This window comes from Sminthopsis crassicaudata, chromosome 2, assembly GCF_048593235.1.
Source record: "Sminthopsis crassicaudata isolate SCR6 chromosome 2, ASM4859323v1, whole genome shotgun sequence".
NCBI classification, from domain to species: domain Eukaryota; kingdom Metazoa; phylum Chordata; class Mammalia; order Dasyuromorphia; family Dasyuridae; genus Sminthopsis; species Sminthopsis crassicaudata.
The window spans coordinates 156,065,575-156,086,856 of record NC_133618.1 but is presented as its reverse complement, the minus strand read 5'-3'; the positions used below and the strand labels follow the sequence as shown (position 1 = coordinate 156,086,856).

The window sequence follows — 21,282 nt, the reverse complement described above, 5'->3', positions numbered from 1 at the left end:
AGCCAAATGTAAAAATAAATTCCAAAACTAGTAGAAATATGTTCAAATGTTCAAATATAAAAATAAAGTGCATAAGATTTCACATGATAATAAATTTCAGTAAGAAATGAAATGTTTTATTTTGGAAAGCAAAGGAACTCAAGCAAGGCTGTGCAATTACATATCCTTGCTAACATAAGCCTGATCATTAGTGAAAGAAATATGGATATTCAACGAGAGATTTAAAAAAAATTCTTAAAAAAAAGCACTAAATAATAAAAATATTTAGATCCTATATTCTCTCTCTCTTATCTGTGTTGATGTGAAAATATGGTCTTCTAAAGAAAATTTTATGCAAAAGTCTATTTCCCTCTCTTATTTTCATCAAGCATACCCTAAATACATGTTTGACCATTCTTATATTTCATTATTATCCATTCCCTGATAATCTTTACTTCTTTTGTAACATATTAAAATTAATCACTGTATAATTTAAAATTATTTTGTGTCTTTCATGGATTTCTCATGTATGAATTCATTCATATTTACCTTTCTTATCTTCTAAAATATTAGCATCAGTTCTTCACATAGGACCTTGTGTGTTGTGATGATAGGTCATAAAGTACAAATCCAGTGCTTCTACAACTTTCTACACCCATAGCCATAACTATACCCACATGTATATTCATATACATATACATCAATTGCTATGAGCTCAATATAGAAGAAGCTTTGTGGACTTAATACAAAGAAATCTGAGTACCATCTCCTACTTTAATGAGCTAATAATCCAATCAGTAATGCAAAACTAATATATACGACAAATAAGATGACGGGTTTGGAAGCTTACATTCATTATGATTAACTGGCAAAATGTGAATAATAGTACTGATTCAGAGGGCGAAAAATCTAATTTGGGCTAAAGAAGTTAGAAGGGTTTTATGGAGAAAAAAATGATGTAACCTGGGCATCAAGTAATATTTTAGTAGATAGAATTGGGAATGGATTGGGCATTCAAGACAGGGAATGGACAAAACCCTTTGCAGGTGATAAAAGAAAAACTATTAACAGGGAGGCAGAACAGAGGTTTCACTGGACACTAATTTGGAAGTCAGGAATCCTGGACATTAATCTCATTCCTTCCACTATCTTATTGTGTGACCATAGAAAATTCATTTCCTCTGTTTGGCGCATAGTATTCTCTCTTCTTTCAGTGGATGGATTTATGTTATGGGCCAGAACTTGAAATAAGGTGCTAAGTCAGTGGAATTGATAGAGACAGTGATTACGTACTTAGTTCTTACTAGAGTTCTACAAGATTCACACCATTAAGAGAGAATACAAACTAGGACCCTCAACCAGGATTCTGTCTGGGAGATTCAAAAACCAGAGAAGGTAGTCCAGGAGATTCAGAAGCCAGTCAGGGAGAACTAAGGAAGACAGAGAAGTGGTGGCAGGCTGTCCTGTGGAGAACACTGAAAGCCAGACTATGGAAGGCATCCAGAAAAAGAGGAGCCCCAAGTGAAGGAGATAAGGCTTTGAAGGAGACAATAAAGGATTTGGACTTTAATCCCTGGCTACACTTGTGATTGCTGAATTGAAACTAAGACTGCCTCCAGAGATCCCAAGGAAACCTCAAGAAGAGAAGATTACATTTCAGAGGAGAATATTACAGATTTAGATTAGAAAATATTCCCAAAGCTCTAAAGTTTCATCATCATCAATCTTGCTCATGAATAGCAATAACCTATTCTTCTGAGAAATCTACTGTAGAATTTTGGCTAGAAAAGTCTACTGACAGTTTCTTCCATATGTAGTATGATATAAATCCCAAAACATTTCTGTTCAAAGTAAATCTTCTCAAAATTAGTATTAAGAATTAATTTTAGATACAACTGTTCAACTCTAATATATATGTATATATATATAATATATATATATATATATATATATATATATATATATATATATATATATATATATATATATATATACTAATAAAATTATATTAACTAGATAATCCAGACTAAAGTATCTTAACTTTTGAGAAATGTCATATAGAAACCAGGAAGCAGACAAGTCATTCAAGTGACTATCCTATTCCTGATATAACTAGAAAGCATTATAATATGCCCCATATTTGGCAGAAGCTTCCCCGCAATCCATCATTGGCATCCTGAAATACCATGTCATGTAGCTCTCATAAGAAAGAGGATACTTCCTGAAGCAGCAAAAGCTTACATTGAAGCTAACTCCACCCAAAAAGAGAAATTGAGGAACAAGGTTAGCCTGTAATTGCCTTCAGTGTTGAAAGAAAAAGATCTTTCATATCCTGACTGAAATTCTCACTTAACTCTGTGAATCAGTACATAAACTTTAATTCAGACATTTGCAGTACTGTCAACAGCTCATATGTCATTAGCAGAAAGTCTTTAAAAATACTTCATGCTAGCTACAGTATGTATTTTCCCTACCCTCTCAGTCTCTACCGTACCTTTTCAGGAAATCAAATTTTCATTTTGATGGCTCCAAGATTAATGAATTCTTCAGAGGTATATATTAAGGATAAAATATTAAAACATTTGTTTGGTTTGTGTCTATCTTTAGTTATCTACAGTAGGTATGCATGTGTGGTACTTATGGGAAGGGTGGTGGGCTGTGTTTGTGTGAGTGTGTGAGGGTATGGATATGAGGAATGCCATGCAACAGAGAATAGGGGGTTATCCTTGAAACCAGGAACACCCAGATTTAAATCTGGACAGACAAATGCCCACTGGATGTCAATGAACAAATCATTTTAGTTGTTGGTACTCTCAGGCAACTCTCTAAAAGTATAAATTATAGATATGAATCTGCAAAGGTGAAGAAGCTTCCACACCAAGAGTTCCCTAGACCAAAGAAATCATACACATTTCTAGACTTTCCTAAAATAATAATAAAAGATAAAATAAAATTTCATTATTATTTATTTTGCTGAGGCAATTGCTGAGGCAGTTGCTGGGCAAGTACTTGCCCAGAATCACACAGCTAGGAAGTGTTAAGAGCTTCTGATCCAATTGGAACTCAGGTCCTCCTGACTTCAGTGATGGTGCTCTATCCACTGCACTAGTTAGCTGTCCCACATTATTATTTTTTTTAAAAAAAGGTGAAAATACTATAATTTGATCCACAATAAATCTCCATAGTTCTCTCTCTGGATGCAGATGACTCTTTTCATTACAAATCTATTAAAATTGTCTTTAATCATCACATTGCTGAAGAGAGCCAATTCCATAGCAATTAACCATACAAATTGTTGTTGCTTTGTATAATGTTCTCTAGGTTCTACTGACTTCACTTAGCATCACTTCAGGCAAGTCTTTTCAGATTTTTCTCTTTTTTCATTAAAGCTGATACAATAACATTTTAAAAGATGGTTTTAGATAAACAGAGTGATGTACCTAATGATGTAGATATTCTTTGTATATGTAATGAAGAATAGAATCATTTCAATTTAACTTACTAGGCTAGGACCTCAAAAATTCAGTTGACTGGTTTTAGGCTCAGCATAACAATTTAAGAAAAGCCTCAAAGTACTAACCTTGATTAGTGGATACCTTACTGAAACCAGGCAAATTTATATGTAGGAAAATGAATATTTTTTCCTTGTTCAATGACTTCTCCTTCTCAATAAATGGTGCTAACAGAATACTCCATGAAATGATTTGACATAAAATTTATGATTGTTAGACACTGCACCTCCAAACAGCTGAAATATGTTTATTCATGAGGGATGTGTGTGGGATAGGTGGGAAGCCCTTGTAGATACTGGCTTTAGAGGAAAGAGTTCTTATCTCTACTCCATGGCTGACTCATTACATTTGGCCTACATTGCAAGCTCTGAATCTAGATGAAATAGTACATGTCCCTAAAAATGAGCTCCAAATTAAAAAAAAATAGAATTCACTTCATAAAACATGATGTTTTATCAAAAAAAAAATCAGATATTCCCTATCTTAATATAAGACCAATCTGCTACTACTCCAATATACATTTACTAAATGTCTACTATATATGTGTCAGTAAATTTTAAAATACTTGTGCTTCAAAAATGAAATATTATTTTGAAAACTTATATCCCAAAGAAACCCTAAATCCCTGAAAGAAATCTGAAACTTGGTCTGGGAAAGATTAGGTGAAGGACCACGGATAGGAAACATTGGTCATTTTCTTTGAATTGCTTTTTTTTTTTTTTTTTCTTTTCTTTGTGGAAAGAAATGGATTCCTCTGTGGATAATGAGAGATGGTTATATTTGGAAATGAAGGAAACTGTTAAAGCAACCAAAAATTTAAAAAAATTAAAAGTGAGGAAAAAAGAGAAAAAAATTTCTGACACCTTAAAAATATATAACTATATATAACTAATGTGTGTATATATATATATATATATGTACATATATATAAATATAAACACAGAAGAATGATAGAGAAAAATATTAGAGCTTAAGAGTTTGGGAACATATTATTATATAATTGAAGTACTTTTAATCTTAAGTTGTTTGTAAACTTGAAAATGAAATTAGATACATAAAACTCAAACAAGTCATCCAGAGAATTTTTAAATTAAAAAAGACTAAATTTCATCTAAACCTATAAACTATTAAAACTATATGGTCTTTGTTCTCATGCATATTATCTTTAACAAGAAAATTGGAAAGAACTGGTTATGGCAAACAGGACTAACATCTCCAAATGAAATTGATTGTATCATACTGGACACTAAAAAATCTTACTTATTTAAGGCCTCATATTAGAGTCTGTGCACAATCAGACTGTCAGCTACCTGGGACAAAAGTCAAAATCAAGTTTAATTAGAAGGAAAGCTAGAAATCTTAGTTTCCTTTTATATAATGTTGTGAGGATATAAATACAACAAACAAACCAATTAAGAAACTCTATTCTCAAGGAACATTCATTCTAAGGAAAGAAAGACAACAAATAAAGGGCTGAAAGATCAAGAGAGGCGGGAAATGCTATTGATGACAAGCTCCAGAGAGCAAGAAAAATAGCTGAAAGAGGAATGAAAAACTAGTTTTCATAATAGTAGTGTCAGAAGAAACTCATTGATGAGAAGAGTGGAAAGCATGGTATAGAGATACTCCAGGATGAAAAGGCAACTAGCTCCTATGTCCCTGCAGCAAAGTCATGAGACTTAGGGGAATCACTGGGATGGCAATAAAACATAGGCAACCCAAATTCATTCACAAAATAGAGGACTCGGATTACTCCACCAATGAGAACAGAAGATAAGTATGGCACACTGACATTCCAAAGTAAGAAAGGAGTTGGCAACGTCTTTATCCCTGTCATTCAGCACAGTGCCTGATACATAGAAATTCTTAATAAATGCCTCTTTATTGATTGATTAGAATTAGTACAAGAGTTTTTTCCAATTCTTGTCACTAATGAAATGATGTCTAGATTGAATAATGAAATCACTTCATAGAACAACATAAAGAAATATAACCCCAAAAAAATCAATATGAGACCCAATATTGCATGCTGATAAGATTGCTTTGAGATAGGTACCTAAAAGATAGTAGCAAATGGGAAACAGAACTTTCATATCAACATTACTATATTTATTTACTCTCATCATTAGTGAAAATTTGCCACCATTTTGGAACCAAAAACATCCCATTCTTAGGATGATACTTACAAGCAAAGTTGGAAAGAACAGTTGAATAATAAGAAAAAAATCAATGCTTTAAGAGACATAGTCTTTAATGTGTCAAATGATTATTTGAAAAAAGACATCTTAGAGTAAGATACTAAAAGAATGGAAATGGTTGTAGATGCTATTATTTTCAACAAAACTAAATTACTTGACTATAAAGAGTGAAAGACCAAATAAGTGACTTAGCAAGAATCTATAACTGCTACTGAAAGATATATTAATATCATATCATCACCATTGTCATTATTCCTCCCATTTATGTGGCACATTAAAATCCAGCACTGTCCACACTGAATCTATCAATCAACAAACATTTACTAAACATGACTTAAATACTGTGCATTGTTAATAGACATTAGGAATTGAAACACACACACACACACACACACACACACACACACACACACACACACAATCTTTACTCTCAAGGAGCTTACTTGTATCAGGTCGGTCTATCAACCCCATGTATCAATTGTGAGTATTGTAATCTTGATTCAGATAGCACAAAGTTATTGTAATAAAAATTCTAGCTGATCAGAAGGAATAATTAGACGACCCCCAAAGATCATTTCTCCCATTTCTGGTGCTTCATGTATTTTCCTATACTTTTCCCCTTCACTCTTCCTCTGAGTTGACCTTAGATAAAAGTCATAGAATATTGACCCTGGAAGATCAGACTGGGGACCAGACAACACATGAGGATATTGGAAGGAAGGAAGGAAGGAAGGAAGGAAGGAAGGAAGGAAGGAAGGAAGGAAGGAAGGAAGGAAGGAAGGAAGGAAGGAAGGAAGGAAGGAAGGAAGGAAGGGAAGGAGGGAGGGAGGAAGGATGAAAAAGATAGTTCATAGAATACTAAATCTCACTTGCAAGTCAAGATATCCCCTTCCTGATGATAAAGAGCATAGATGCTCTTTAAGGCTCAACTCCAGTCTCACCACCTCCATGAAACCTTCTCTACTCTAGCCTTTTTCTTTGCTTCTTAATAGTTTTTTATAATATTATCTCTTCTACAAAAATTAGTACTTAATTCCACATTGGTACATTATTTATTATTATTCTATCTAGACAAATGTCTCATTTCCTGAAATAGATTGTAAACTCCTTAAGGGGAGAAACCTTGCCCTCTTCCTTCTGCATCCCCATAATAGCTAACAGAGCTGAAAGCATTAATAAATTAAACTATTTAATTAATAGTCCAAATATTTGTACAAGCACTAAGTTAAGATTTACATTAGTATGAGAGGCAATATTAGTTGATAGCATACTGAATATGAAGTAAAAAAAGAACTAAATTCTAAACCAGGTTCTGATGCTTAATAGTTCTGTCGTACACAGCTCCATATATGGACAGTTTAGGACAGAGAAATAAGGAAGACAAAGTAAAGAAGACAAAATCCAAAAGAGAAGCTGATATTAAAATATACAACCTCAAATGTTTATACACAATACCCATAGTTATTGACAACAAATCAGAAAAACCAAAGTCCTTACACTAGGAGGTAAATTTGATCTCTCAACAATCACTGTGACTTGGTTGGATGAAATCTATAAAAAGGCTATCTATTTCAAAAGAAACAATTGATAAAGGTGGTATATAATAGTATAGCAAGTAGGTAGTACAATGGATAGAGGATCAGGCTTACAGTCTGGAAGATCTTAGTTCAAATCCAGCCTCAGAAACTTACAAGCTGTGTGACCTGTGTAAGCCACTTGACCCTGTTTGCCTCAGTTTCTTCATCTGTAAAATGAGCTGGAGAAGGAAATAACAAACCATTCCAATGTCTTTGCTAAGACAACCCCAACTCAGTCACAAAAGTCAGAGCCGGAAAGCAACTGAACAAAGAAGAACAAAATGTGATATTATAAACTTTTGAAAGAATGTTAAGAAATGTAGAGCCAAAAGAGAAAAGAGAAATTACAGTCTCATTAAGAGAGTTTAAGTAAAAGTCATGTAGGGAAAGGCAGAAATTATTTCTGTCATTGTTGTATTTTATAGAACCCTAGGACAAAAATAGAAAATAGATGAAAAGTTTGGGAAATAATACAAGCCTAATATAGAGACACATAAAGACGTGATGAGAGACTTAAATTGTCCATATACCTGTGAGGATTATCTTCCAAAATCAGAGTAGCTGCTAACTTCCTGGTTTGTTTCAGTGATTATTTTATCCTTCAAAAGACATAAGAACAAAAAAAGAGAAATTTATTCTGGATGCTATTCCAACCAAATGGTTGTTAGGGTGGGAATATACAGAACTTTGAGAAGGAAGTCACCATTCCTCCTTGATATTTGTGATAGAACAGGAGAGAAGATCTGGACATAAGTCTTATATAAACTGCTGATATGAAGAAAATGTATTTTGAAATGGTCAGAGAAAAAATAGATAAGATTTTATTTAGCACAGTGCCTATAACATTTTAGGTGCTTAACAAGTGTTTATGAAATTAAGTTGAATATGGATTAAACTGCTACATAGGCAGCAAAAAACAATGGGAAGACAACCAAGAAGGAAATTCTGATGATGTGAAGGACAACTTCTCCAATGAGGAAGAAAAATGAAAATCTGAAGAGTTCACTTTTTAGAAGTGAACACACAGGGAATTTACCAACCAACTTGGAATTAAAAAGTAATGTATAGAATATGAAAGCAATGCCAAACAAAAGAGAATGAATATGAAAGAATAGCAGAATTCAGTAATAAAAAGTGTCATCAATGCTGAAGTTCATAGTGAATTGAGATTGGAAAGAGAAACTAAGAATTATAAAAAGAATATATATTTATATCTCATTAGGGACATGAATTTAAGAACAATTTTTTGATTACAGATGCCCTGCTTTATTCATTGTATCACATTGCTCTCTCATTATGGGAGTTTTTAGGAATATATATATATATATATATATATATATATATATATATATATATATATATATATATAATCATTATATCTAAAAGGTGAAAAGTGACATATATTTAAGTTCCTTATATACATGTACCATCTTCTGTCTTCAGATATCAACATTTAAAATAGACACATTTTACTATTTTCAGACATCATGATATAGTACAAAGAATCCTGAACTCAATATCAAGAAAATTGGGATTAAAATCTAAGTCGAATCTTGTGCAAGTCATTTGAATTCTCTACATTTGTTTTTGCTTATTTGTAGAGTTAATCAGTAAAAATTCATTAATCACCGGTTATGTATAAACCATCTGTCCTAAGCACTGGCATACAAAGAAAGGCAAAAGTCAGTCCCTATCCTCAAGAAACTTGAAGTTTGATGGGAAAACAACATGCAAACAACTATATACAAACAAATAGTACCAGGATAAATGGATATAATTAAACAGAACTCTAATTAAGGGCCATCAAGAAAAGCTTTATATAGAAGATAGAAATTTGGCTGATATTGGAAGTAAATCAAAGACAGCACTCTGTGAATTGTAGGTAAACAGAGAGGGTGTCTGGAAATGCGAGTTGGAGTATCTTAATTCCTTCCTAACACTTCAATGAGCTGAATTCATATGTCATAGAGTATTGATATCATATCCTTTTATGAAGGCAGATGCTTTTATGCAGAGAACCTTGAATGTCTGAAAAGAGAACAGAGTCCACAACATTGGGAGAAGAGCAGAGGGGGAAGAAATGGAATCACTACATAGGATCACCTTTGCTAGCATAAGATTTAGCATGCTGGATTTATACCCCACTTCCAACATGTACTAGTTATGTGAATAAAAACATATTGCTGAATATGATTGATCCTCTTTTCTAATCTGTTGAATGGCAACAATAAGTCTAAGTTATCTACTTTAGAGAGCTGTGGAGCTTTATAGCTCTTTAGAGAGCTTTATATGTAAAGTGCTTTGTATATTTAAGGTCTTATATAAAAATAAAATATTGTCATTCTCTGTATTCAGTCATAGTCAAAGTATGATTACATCTCTACAGTATTTTGGATACCTGTCAGAGAAAAAAGTGACATGCTAGGAGATGGTTTCATAAGGTATTGTCCTTGGTTTCCCTGATAAATTTAAAGGAAAACTTTCACAATGTCCAGAGCCTTAGATGTCTTATAGATGAAGGAAAAATATATCTTTAAATTCTTTGCTGCAGTAAGCCATTTGGGTGGCACCAATTTGGACTTCTAGATAATCAGTATGTCTACAAAAGAAAGTGATAGCATCTACATCATTAATTTGAAGAGAATTTGGGGAAAGTTTCTGCTGGAAGTTTATGCCATTATTGCCGTGGAACATCCAGCTGATGCTATTATTATCTCATCTAGGAATACTGGCCAACAAGATGTTCTGAAATTTGCTGCTGCCACTAGTGCCATACCTATTGCTGGACACTTCACTCTGGGACTTTTACTAACCAGATTCGGGCATTTTCAAGGAGCCTTGCTCTCATTGATCACAGATCCTTTGGCAGATCACTAACCTCTGAATGAAAAATCATATGTTAACCTCTCAACCATTGCATTGTGCAATACAGATTCTCCACTTCACTATGAGGACATTGCCATTCCATATGACAATAAGGAAGCTCATTCAGTGGGGCTGATGTGGTAGATGCTGTGCTTAGTACCATTTTCCATGAACACCTATGAGACATTATACCTGATCTTTATTTTTATGGGGATCAAGAAAAGACTGAAAAGGGAGAACAGCCCACAGCTGAAAAAGCAATGATAAAGATGGAGTTTCAAAGTGAATGGGCTGCACCTGTGCCAGAATTCACTGCTACTTAACTGAAGGTGGTTGATCGATCTCAGGGAGTACAAGTGCTATCTATGTCCACTCAGTAGTTCCCTATGAAGTTTGGAGTGCTCAGCTGGCTACTGAGATCTGGTCTTTAGTTCCTATTAGAGTGGTCTTAAGTTTTACCCCATATGCTCCAACAGTATTGGGGAAATGATGATGGTCAATAAACATTGGATTTTTTCACACAAAAAGAAAAGAAAAGTGACATGATGAACAATTTACATGAGAGTATGTGTGATTTCATGTTTTTCCCTTTTAGAGAACTATTCTTTGAAAGAGTGCACCTGGAGTAGAAGATTAATAAACTCCTAATAGCGGAATAATAGCTGCCTGTGCTGTCATGAGAAAAAGCCCTTCCAAATGTCAAATTATTAAAATGTGTGATAAATTATAGGTAGTGGTGGAGGATAGATCGTAGTCCCCCAAATCCCCTGTAGATCTGAAACTATAATTATAGAATTCCATTCCTAGGATGTTATTCCATGTTTACTAGTCTTTGTTTCTTCGGATATTTGAACTATTGTGTGTAATCACCTTCTGCCACTTCAGAAAGTACAATTTACCCTTGGCTTCATCGGGCCTTTTCTCCAAAACCCATTATTAAAACTAATGATTACTTTATTGAAAACTGAGCATCCTAATAGACCCCTATTTTCCTGAATAAATTTTCATGGAAAAAAAAAAAAAAAACTCCAAATGAAAATACCTGAGGGTCTCAAGTTACTGGCAGCCTTATTAGTGTAGAGGGTGAAGAGACCAGGACCAGATGTAGGCTTTTCTGTGAGATGGATTGGGCTTTTAAACAGTACTGCCATCTGGAGCTACCCAAAGAAGCTTGAGGTTTCCAACATGTTGACCACTGCTGCCCTCTCCTGGCCAAATTCAGGAAAGTACAGTTGAAACTTCCTTTCAAAGAGTATTGCATCAGGAACTAGTTATGCTTGTGGTTAGTCCCACTGAAGTTATGAAGTGCAGCATTCTTTGAAAAAGACAGCACTGAATTTTCTCATGATTAGAGGCTGCTGAAGAAAGTGGGATGGCAAAGACACCATGAGTCATGCTCAAGTGAACCGGGCCAGTATTTCTTGGCTAGGCAAATGTGAAACATTTCCAAGTTCAAAAATCTTTTACACAGTGTTAAGATACACATAAGTTGAAAAGATGACATTCATCACCTGCTAGTTACAGACAAGAGGTTGTATAAATCCTGCCAGGGCTTGAAATCACTTACTATTTTCCAGGATAGGATTAACAGCAATCCAGAAAAATGCAGAACTAGCTGGCACAATATGGCTTGTCTAGGCCAGTTCTTCCATATTGGAACTAGAATTAAGGAATGAAGCAAAAGGCAGAATTGTGCTCCGATTACATGCAGAGGGTTTTTATTTTTTAGGCTATCAGATAACCCAATTATTTGCCAAAACAGAGATCTAACTGTAAAAAACAAACAAATAATAACAAAAAAAACAGTTTTTTATTTTCAAAATATATACAAGACATCTAACTTTTTAACACTGTTTTTCACTATTTTTTCGTCAGTTCCTTTGCACGGCTTCAAATTATGGAATATTGCAATTTCCAAAGAATTGAATTTGGTGAACACCCAGATGATAATGAAGAAGTCATAGTCAGCATAGATGGGCTGCCAAACATTTGAAATGAAATACAGAATTATCTGTAAATGGTGTAAAGGATGTCAATGAAGAAACATGTGACAAAAAAACTATTCAGTAAGTCAAACAGCATGAAAAAGCGCTGGCCAGTGAATAACCCTACAGAACAGATGGCCTACATGTCCCATTGGTAGCCAAAGGATATGAAAAGATTAAAAAAGGACTCCAGAAAATTGGATGGATTTAAATTTATGGGAAGTATGGATGAGACATTCACAAAATGTGCAGGTATGATAAATTGAAGAGAATATCCATATCAATGAACACACAGACTCCCCCTGGAATATTGAAGTAAATATTCTGATATCCTTAATGCTGGACCAACAAGGACAAAAGTTTTCTGAACTAGAATCCTTCAGGTATTTCATGGTATTGTCATCCCAGCTCTTCTGATATTGTATGAGGCTAATAAGCCTGACAGAAGCCAAATTTCCAGTGCTTGAATTTGATCCTGGATCTATGTATCTAAACACAGTGAGGAAAAATGAAAATGTGAAGGTACTGGGAATGATTTGTTTTCTTTCATTCCTGCAAAATGAAAACTAAAAAGAAAAAGTGGTATGTTGACCTAAAGTAATATCTATTCTATTATGGAGAAGTGGAAGAGGATAGATTGGAAGAAACTTTGATTCTCCAGAGTTAACTGTGCATTAACTTTTGCTTATGAGTAGAATAGAACATGACACTACTGGATTTGGGTTGGAGCTATTTTTTAAATTTAATTTGATATTTTTTTTCCTTAGGAAAGTGCAAAGTCTCATAATTCTACTGTATTTCTGGAACTTATATTTTTCCATTAATGCTTGCCTTCAGGTTTCTCAATTGAAGCTCACCAGAAATTATGTGTTTAATAGTCATTTTTTTTAAAAAATAGCAGCACAAAATCATTGAAGACATTTATTTTATGTATAGTTTATGGTTATAAATATATTTGCATATGATCTTAAAAACAGCCTTGTAAAGGCAGCAAGAATGGCTTAGAGATTTATTTTACTTCCTTTATAAGTAGAAAGACTGAATTTTAGAGAATTTTGGCCACATATATATTGTTAAAACCTTAAATAGGGCAAAACAATTAGGACTTTGCTTGGAGAGCTTTATTTAGAGAATTTTAATGGAACTTGTATTTCATCATCAATTACAAACAACAAAGCCCAACAACTACATAGCAAGGATAACTATTAAAAGATTTTTAAAACTAAAAGATTAGTAGATGGAATGAGTTTATTTCCTTCCCTGTCCTATCTCTTCTCTACCATACCTACCATTACCTCAACATGAAAAATTCATTCTTTTGGTTTAAAAGCAAGGGTATGCAGATGTTTAACAACTGTTTCTCCAAAAAATGTTTAATAACTGATTCTCAAAAAAATGAAGTATATACTTGATATCCTTTTGAGTTTAATTAACATTACTAATATTTTCTTCATCATTTTCTTAAATCTTAATAATAAGTGAACAAAACAATAAATCAAGCCTTGATCTGCATCACTGGTTGATTTTCCAAGTGTAAATGCTCAACAAAAATTCAACAATCAGCTTTTGAGACCTATTAGGAATCGGTTCCTATGAGCTCCCAGAAAAGATTCAGACTTTTATTAAAATATAGGATTATTGAAAGAAGAAATACACTTAAATCATTTTAATTGATGCCTTAGTGTGAAGTTATATTTCAAATAAATGGGCTGAGGAGGAAGAAAGAGGTCTTCAACAGGATTTAGAACATGATAGAGAGGAAGATTTTATCCACAAATGGAATCTTTATTGTCATAGGCAATCCCTTTTCAAATAACAGTTTAATGATAAGGGAGGACAGTTCAAAATGATTATGTTCAAGACCTGGATGGATTCTAGGCAAAATTCTGAAAGATAGAAATTTCACTTTTATGTATAGAATTCTCTCTGCTGCATAGTTTGTCTTGCTGTTCTCTCAATCAGTACCCTCATGCTCTGTGCTATAGCTAAGAGGTGCAGAAGAGGGGAGAGAGAGAGAAGATGACATAGCAAAGGCAGAGATACACCTCAGCTCTTCCTCAAACCTCTCCAATACCTTTAAATAATGACTTTAAACAAATTCTAGAGTAGCAGAATCCACAAAAAAGATGGATTGAAGAAATTTTCTAGCCCAAGACAAATTAGAAGGTTAGCATGAAAAGTCTTCTGCATCAGAGTGAGAGAGCAATACCATCTTACACAGGCCAAATCCAAAGAGTAGAGTTAACTAAATGAGGAAAAATCCACTGAAAAAACCAACTCCTTTAAAAGTAGAATTAGACAAATAGAAAAAAAGGTACAAAAATTTACTGAAGAAAATAATTCCTTAAAAATTATAATTGAGCAAGTAGAAATTAATAACTGAGAAATCAAGAAACAATAAAACAAAACCAAAGGGATGAAAAGATAGAAGACAATATGAAATATTTCATTGGGAAAATGGAAAATAGATATGAGAGATTATTTAAGAATTATTGGGCTAAATAAAAGCTATGATAAAAAAAGGAAGTAAGAAAAAAAGATCCTAGATATCAACTTTCAAGAAATTTTCAAGGAAAGCTGTCCTAATAATCAGGAACCAGAGGGTAAATTAGAAATTGAAAGAATTCACCTAACAATTTCTAAAAAGGATCTAAAAAATGAAAACTCCCAGGAATATTATAGACAAATTCCAGAGTTTTCAGTCAAGGAGAAAATATCACAAGCAACCAGAAAGAAACAATTCAAGTAACATGAAGTTACAGATAAGATAACACAAAATTAGCAGCTTCTACCTTAAAGGATCTGAGGATTTAAAATATCACATTTCAGAGTCAAAGGAGCTAATATTACAACCAAGAATCATCTGCCCAGAAAAAAGTGAGTAAAATCCTTCAGGACAAAATGATCATTCAATGAAATAAAGGATTTTCAAGCATTCTTGATGAAAAGACTAGAGCTGCATAGAAAATTTAAGCTTCAAATACAAGACTCTAGAGAATTATATTAAAAAAATAAACAGGAAAGGGAAATCATTAAGAACTTAATGAAGTTGAACTATTTGCATTCCTACATGAAAAGATAATACTTGTAACTCATGAGTATTTTTATTAAAGCAGTTAGAAGAAGTATATATAGACAGGAGGCAAAGGTGTGAGTTGAGTGTGAATAGATGATATCTAAAAAGGTAAAATTAAAAGGTGAGAGAGGAATGTGCTAGAAGAATGGAAAAGGTAGAGGTAGTATGGATAAATTATCACACATAAAAGAGGCAAGAAAAAACTTTTCCCGTGCAAAGGAGGTGGCAGGTAATATTACTCCTATAAGAATTGTATCAAAGAAGGGATAACATACCCATTCAATTGAGTACAGAAATCTATCTTTCCTTATAGAAAAGTAGGGAGGAAGGGATAAGTGGGTGATAGAAAGGAGGGCAAATTGGGGGAGGAGAGAATGAGAAGTAAAACACTTTTGAAGAAAGATAGGGTGAAAGGAGAGAGAATAGAATAAATGGGAGTATACAGTTGGCAAGAGTAATTGTGAAAAGAATTTTAAAGTAATTTTTCTGATTAAGATCTCATTTCTCAAAAATATAGGGAATTTATATATATATATATATATATATATATATATATATATATATATATATGTAATATATATGAGCCTAAATTTCTCTCTCTCTCTCTCTCTCTCTCTCTCTCTCTTTCTCTCTCTCTCTCTCTCTCTCTCTCTCTCTATATATATATATATATATATATATATATATGCCATTCCCCAATTGATAAATGTTCAAAAGATGCAGTTTTCAGATGAAGTAATCAAACTATTTATAGCCATATAAAAATACTAATTTAACTCACTGTTGATTGGAGAAGTTCATATTAAAACAATTCTGGTAAAATTAAAATAAGTTAATGTATGTAAAGATACTTGTATACAAAATGCTATGTATAAAATGCTGAATACAATCATCATTCTCACTAATATTATTATTATTGTTATCATTATATCATGTAAAGTTAGAAAAATAAAAAAATTATTTAGATAGCTCAGTTCCCCTTTCAGACAACTGCCAGGACTTCTTGCCTAGCTTTTGATGGACTATATGGCATTAATCAAATTATGCCCTTATTGGCCACTACTTTAGATTAAACCACAAACTTGTCTGTCCTCACTTAAGAATGTCCCCAGGCAATGGGAGAACATATGAGGCCCCTTCCACAGGTCTCTTTCAAGTAGTTGGACTGTTATTTAAGATTAGGAACCTTTGTTACATTGAAAGCTCCAAATGTCATAATATTTTTATTAGTTTCATGAGAAGAGAAGACACAAATATTAATAGAATACAGTGAGTTCTATAACAAATTTTAAAGCAATCAGCAATGTCTTCAATTTTTTAGCAAAAAAAGAATTTCTCTCTATATATGTAATACATATATATATATATATTACAGAGAACTTCTCGTAATTATTTTTATATCATGCTGATAATATTTAGAGTTTCTACAGATTGTAGCTATACTTTTTTTTCTTGCCACAAATTGATCATGAATAAATGTATCAGATCTCTCAACTGTCAAAGCAATTCAACCATTAACATAATATAATCCAATTGCCTATCCAATGGAATATAATATGAGAAACTCACATTGTTCATTCATTTTTAGTTAGGGTGAAAAAATTTAATTTACTTATTTAATACCTTTCCCCTGTTATGTTCAAAACATTTTTTAACATTTATTTTTAAGATTTTTTGAGTTCCAGGTTCTCTCCCTAATTATCCCCACACCAATTAAGAAACTACACGTGAAGTTATGCAAAATATTTCCATAAAAGTCAAGTTGTGAAAGAAAACATAGACCTCCAACCCTAATGAAAATAAAAACCCTTGAGAAAAATGAAGTTAAAAAGAGAAAAGTAGAGAATACTTCAGTCTGTATTCAAACACAATCAGTTTCTTCTTTGATAGGATTTCTCATTTTAAGTCCTTCAGAGTAGTTATGAATGATTGTACTACTGAGAATAATAATCATTTACAGCTGGTTATTGAAGAACATTGCTATTACTTTGTATATAGTATATTTTATTTTGCCCATGGAGTCTTTTCCAGGTTTGCTTGTTGTTTTTTTCCCCTTCAGAGTATCCAGCTCATCATTTCCCAGAGAACAATAATATTCCATCAAAACACACACTACAATTTATTGAGCTATTCTCAAATTGATGGGCATTCCTCAATTTCTATATATTTTTTTAATCTGAGAAGAGAGTTGCTATGAATATTTTTGTACATATAGGTCATTTTCCTTTTTTTCTTTTTCTTTTTTTTTCTGAATCTCTTTTGGTATTTATGCCTAGTAGTGGTATTGGTAGGTCAAAGGATATACATAAATCTATACAGCCCTTTGGGCATAGATCATATTTTTTGATCATTTGTCAATTGGAAAATAGCACTTATTTTGTATAAATTTGACTCAGTTCCCTCTATATTTGAGCAATGAGACTTTATTAGAAAAATGTGCTTTGAAATCTTTTTTTTTTGCAATAACTATTGCTAATTGTATTTCCCTCTGTTTATTCTCTCTCTCCTTTCAACCTGTCCCTCCTCAAAAGTATTTTGCTACTGAGCACTTCCTCCCCTAACATGACTTCTCTTTTTTTACCCTCTCCCCTTCCCATATCCCATTTCCCTCCTATTTTCCTGCAGGGTAAGATAGATTTCTATATTCTTATGGAGTACATATGTTATTTCCTATCTGATCCAATTCTGATGAAAGTAAGGTTCACTCACTCTTTCCCCTCTCCGTTTCCACTGTAAAAGCTTTTTCTTGCCTCTTTTTTATGGCAGATAATTCCCATCTTCTTCTCCCTTTCCTTTCCCTCAATACTTTCTTTTCTCATCCCTTTATTTCATCACTTTTTAAAAAAATATATATTATCCCTTCTTATTCAACTCACACCTATATTCTCTATCTATGTATAGTTTTTAGGATTGAGGGTGCACTATCCCAAGCTTTGTGCAGCTATTTTCAAAAATCCTTCTAGGAATCTGACACAAGCCTTCTTTTCTGTCCATGAGCTGTTAGGTTTGTCCCCACTCCATTGTAGGTGTAGATCTAGTGTGCTGGCTAAGGCTGGGGCTCAGCTGACTCAGGCTGCACTGAGATTGCAAACCAGACCTTAGTCACAGACTTTTTCTACTGAACTTCCGAGTCCTCCCTGGTGTCCCTGTGCTGAGAAGTCCAGAAGCCTCCAGCACCTCTGCTGATTCAGAGGTCCTGCCTCACTAACGCTAGGGTCTGATAAAGATCTGGGGCTAAGGCCAGGCCTGCAATGGGATTTCACACTGGAGTTCCTACTCTGGTTCTATAGACATTTTCTGTTGAGCTTCCAGCTCTTGTTTGGTGTCTCTGAGCTAAGAGCTCTGTAAGCCACCAATACTGCTGCTAATTCAGATGTCAAGCTTGGTCGCGATTGGGGTTGGGTCTGGGGCTGCACACTGGACTCCCACCTTTTCTGCTGAGTTTCTAAATTGCCTTAAGCTGGAAAATGTTCTACTCCATCTTTTGGGATGTTCTGATGCTCTGAAATTTGTTTAGTCATTATTTAAAGGAATTTGGAGCAGTTTGGGGAAGAAGTTGGACAAGTTCTTGTCTTTACTCCATCATCTTGACTCCACTCCCCTCTTTTATTGTAGTAAGTTTTTTTTTTTTTTTTTTTTTTTTTTTTTTTTAATACACGTTGCTTTATGAATCATGTTGGGAGACAAAAATCAGAGCAAAAGTAAAAAACCATGGGAAAGATAAAAAAAAGAAAAAAAGAAGTGCACATAGCATGTATTGATTTATATTCACTCTCCCAAGTTCTTCTGGATACAGATGGCATTTCCTGTTCAAAGTCTATTGGGAATACTTTGGATTATTGACCTATTGAGAAGAACTAAATGTTTCATAGTTGATCAATGCTCATTGTTGTTATTGTGTACAATGTATTTCTGGTTCTGCTTGTTTCAGTCAGCATCAGTTCATGTAAATCTTTCTAGGCCTTTCTATAATCAGCTTGTTCATCATTTTTATATAGAACAATAATATTTCATTATCTTCGTGTAACACAAGTTGTTCAGCCATTCTCCAATTAATGGGCATTGACTCCTTTTCTACTTCTTTGCTACCACTAAAAAGAGCTGTTATAAATAATTTTGCAGGATGTGGGTTCTTTTCCCTCCTTTATGCTTTCCTTGAGATAGGGACCCAGTAATGGCGCAGCTGAATAAAAGTAATGACATTGATGGATCAAAGAGCTCTGCCCTTTTGTTAACTTTAGAGAAATCTGACAACTTTAGATGAATTGGTTTTTGTAGTGGAATATATCTAATAATATTGACTTCTGATTTCTGTTTGTAGATATTGATAGGTGGCATAGGTGATAGATACAATTAAATTTCCTGGTTTAATAAAATATTCCATAAGGTTTCTTGTACCTGTTTATGTGAAATAATTCAGCCCATTCTATTGCTCCCTTTCTGTTGTATTAAATGTACTCCATTTTCTCTTTCCTTTGTTATTTTTTGTCATTCACTCAATTCACCTTATACTCATACCTTCTAAGTATATTTCTTCTAGCTGTAATATTAGAAATACAATTTTTAAGAATTACAATTATCAGATTCCCATGAAGGGATGTAAACAGTTTACCTCCATTGAATCCCTACTATTCTCTTTTTTCCCATTTTAGTTTTCTCTTGGGCCTTGATATTGGAGATAATTTTTTTGTTGTTGTTGTTCAATTCTTGTCTTCTCCCTCTGAAGACTTAAAATTCTTTTATTTCAGCTTTCCTTGAAGGATCAAGCTTAATTTCACTGAGTAGGTGAGAGTCTAACCTAGTTCATTTGCCTTCCTGAAGATCATGTTCAGTGAATTCTAATCCATTACTGTTGCAACTGCTAAAGTTCTGTGCAATCCTGATTGGGGCTTTCCAAAATTTGAATTGTTTCTTTCTGGTCACTTGAAGTATTTTCTGCTTGACTTTATAATCCTGTAATTTGATTATAATGTTCTTTTTATTTGGGGATTTCTTTCCCAATCAACAATGATTGATGAATTCTTTCAATTCTTATTTTGTCTACTAGTTCCAGGATATCAGGATACTTCTCCTTTATAATTTCTTTAAGAATGCTGTCAAAGTCCTCCTTTTGATTAGAGTTGTCAGGTAGTCAATGGGACCCTTTCCTATTTTAATTTGGGTTTTTTTTTCCTATTCTGAGATTTTGTGTTGATCTTCTCTATAAAATATAATAACTTCTGTGGTCAGATTCTTCTTTTTTTGGTTTTTGCTCATCCTTTATATATATATATATATATATATATATATATATATATATATATATATATATATATATATATATATATATATATATATATATATCTGAACTCTGTTCCCAGGATGAGAAGGAGGCCAATATATCAGACATTTTGTGCCAGAGATTTTGGGCCCTGGCTGTTTACCTGGTGGTGGACTGATATTGCCCTGAGGTTTATAGGGAACCCTCATGTCTGGTGCTGTGCTTCGGAGTTGTGGTGGGGGTGGCTGGCACTGCTTGAGACTGTAGGGGACTGACAATTTATGTGAGTCAGGTTTCTAGTGCTAGTATCTGGCATGTGCTGAGGTATTTCCATTTTTCCTGAGAGTTACACTGAATCATGTGAAAGTCCAGTAGCTTGAGTTTGCCTGTTTGCTTGGGCTATGCTAAAGTATGTTTTGTTTCTCAGAACTGGGGTCTGCCCACTTCCCTGGCTATAGTGAATTATATGGGGGGTCATTTGCTTGCTTCACTGTACTACGTTTTGCTGAGGTGGAGCTTGCTGTTGGCTTAATGGGATACTTATTGCCCTGGACTGCATTCCCCTTTTACCCAAGTTAGACAGACAATCTTCCAAACTTCTTGGACTAAAATATTGTTTTGCATCCATAATTATTTTTGCTAATTCTGCCATACTAGGTTTTATTTCAGGGCATTATTTTATGGATGTTTAAAAGTAAATATGAAAGATTATGGAGACTTCCGGCCAAGATGGCGGCCTGCAGGCAGACAGCTGCTTGAGCTCAGCATTTTCTCTCAGGACTTACTTCATGACAAGCCTCGAAATTAATGCTTGACCGGAAAAGAAACCC

General features: G+C 33.6%; 1 pseudogene; it reads left to right on the top strand.

Moving 5' to 3' along the window:
• The first annotated feature begins 9,753 nt into the window (after positions 1 to 9,753).
• Positions 9,754 to 10,621, top strand: LOC141552691 (small ribosomal subunit protein uS2-like; annotated as a pseudogene).
• The last annotated feature ends 10,661 nt before the right edge of the window (positions 10,622 to 21,282 follow it).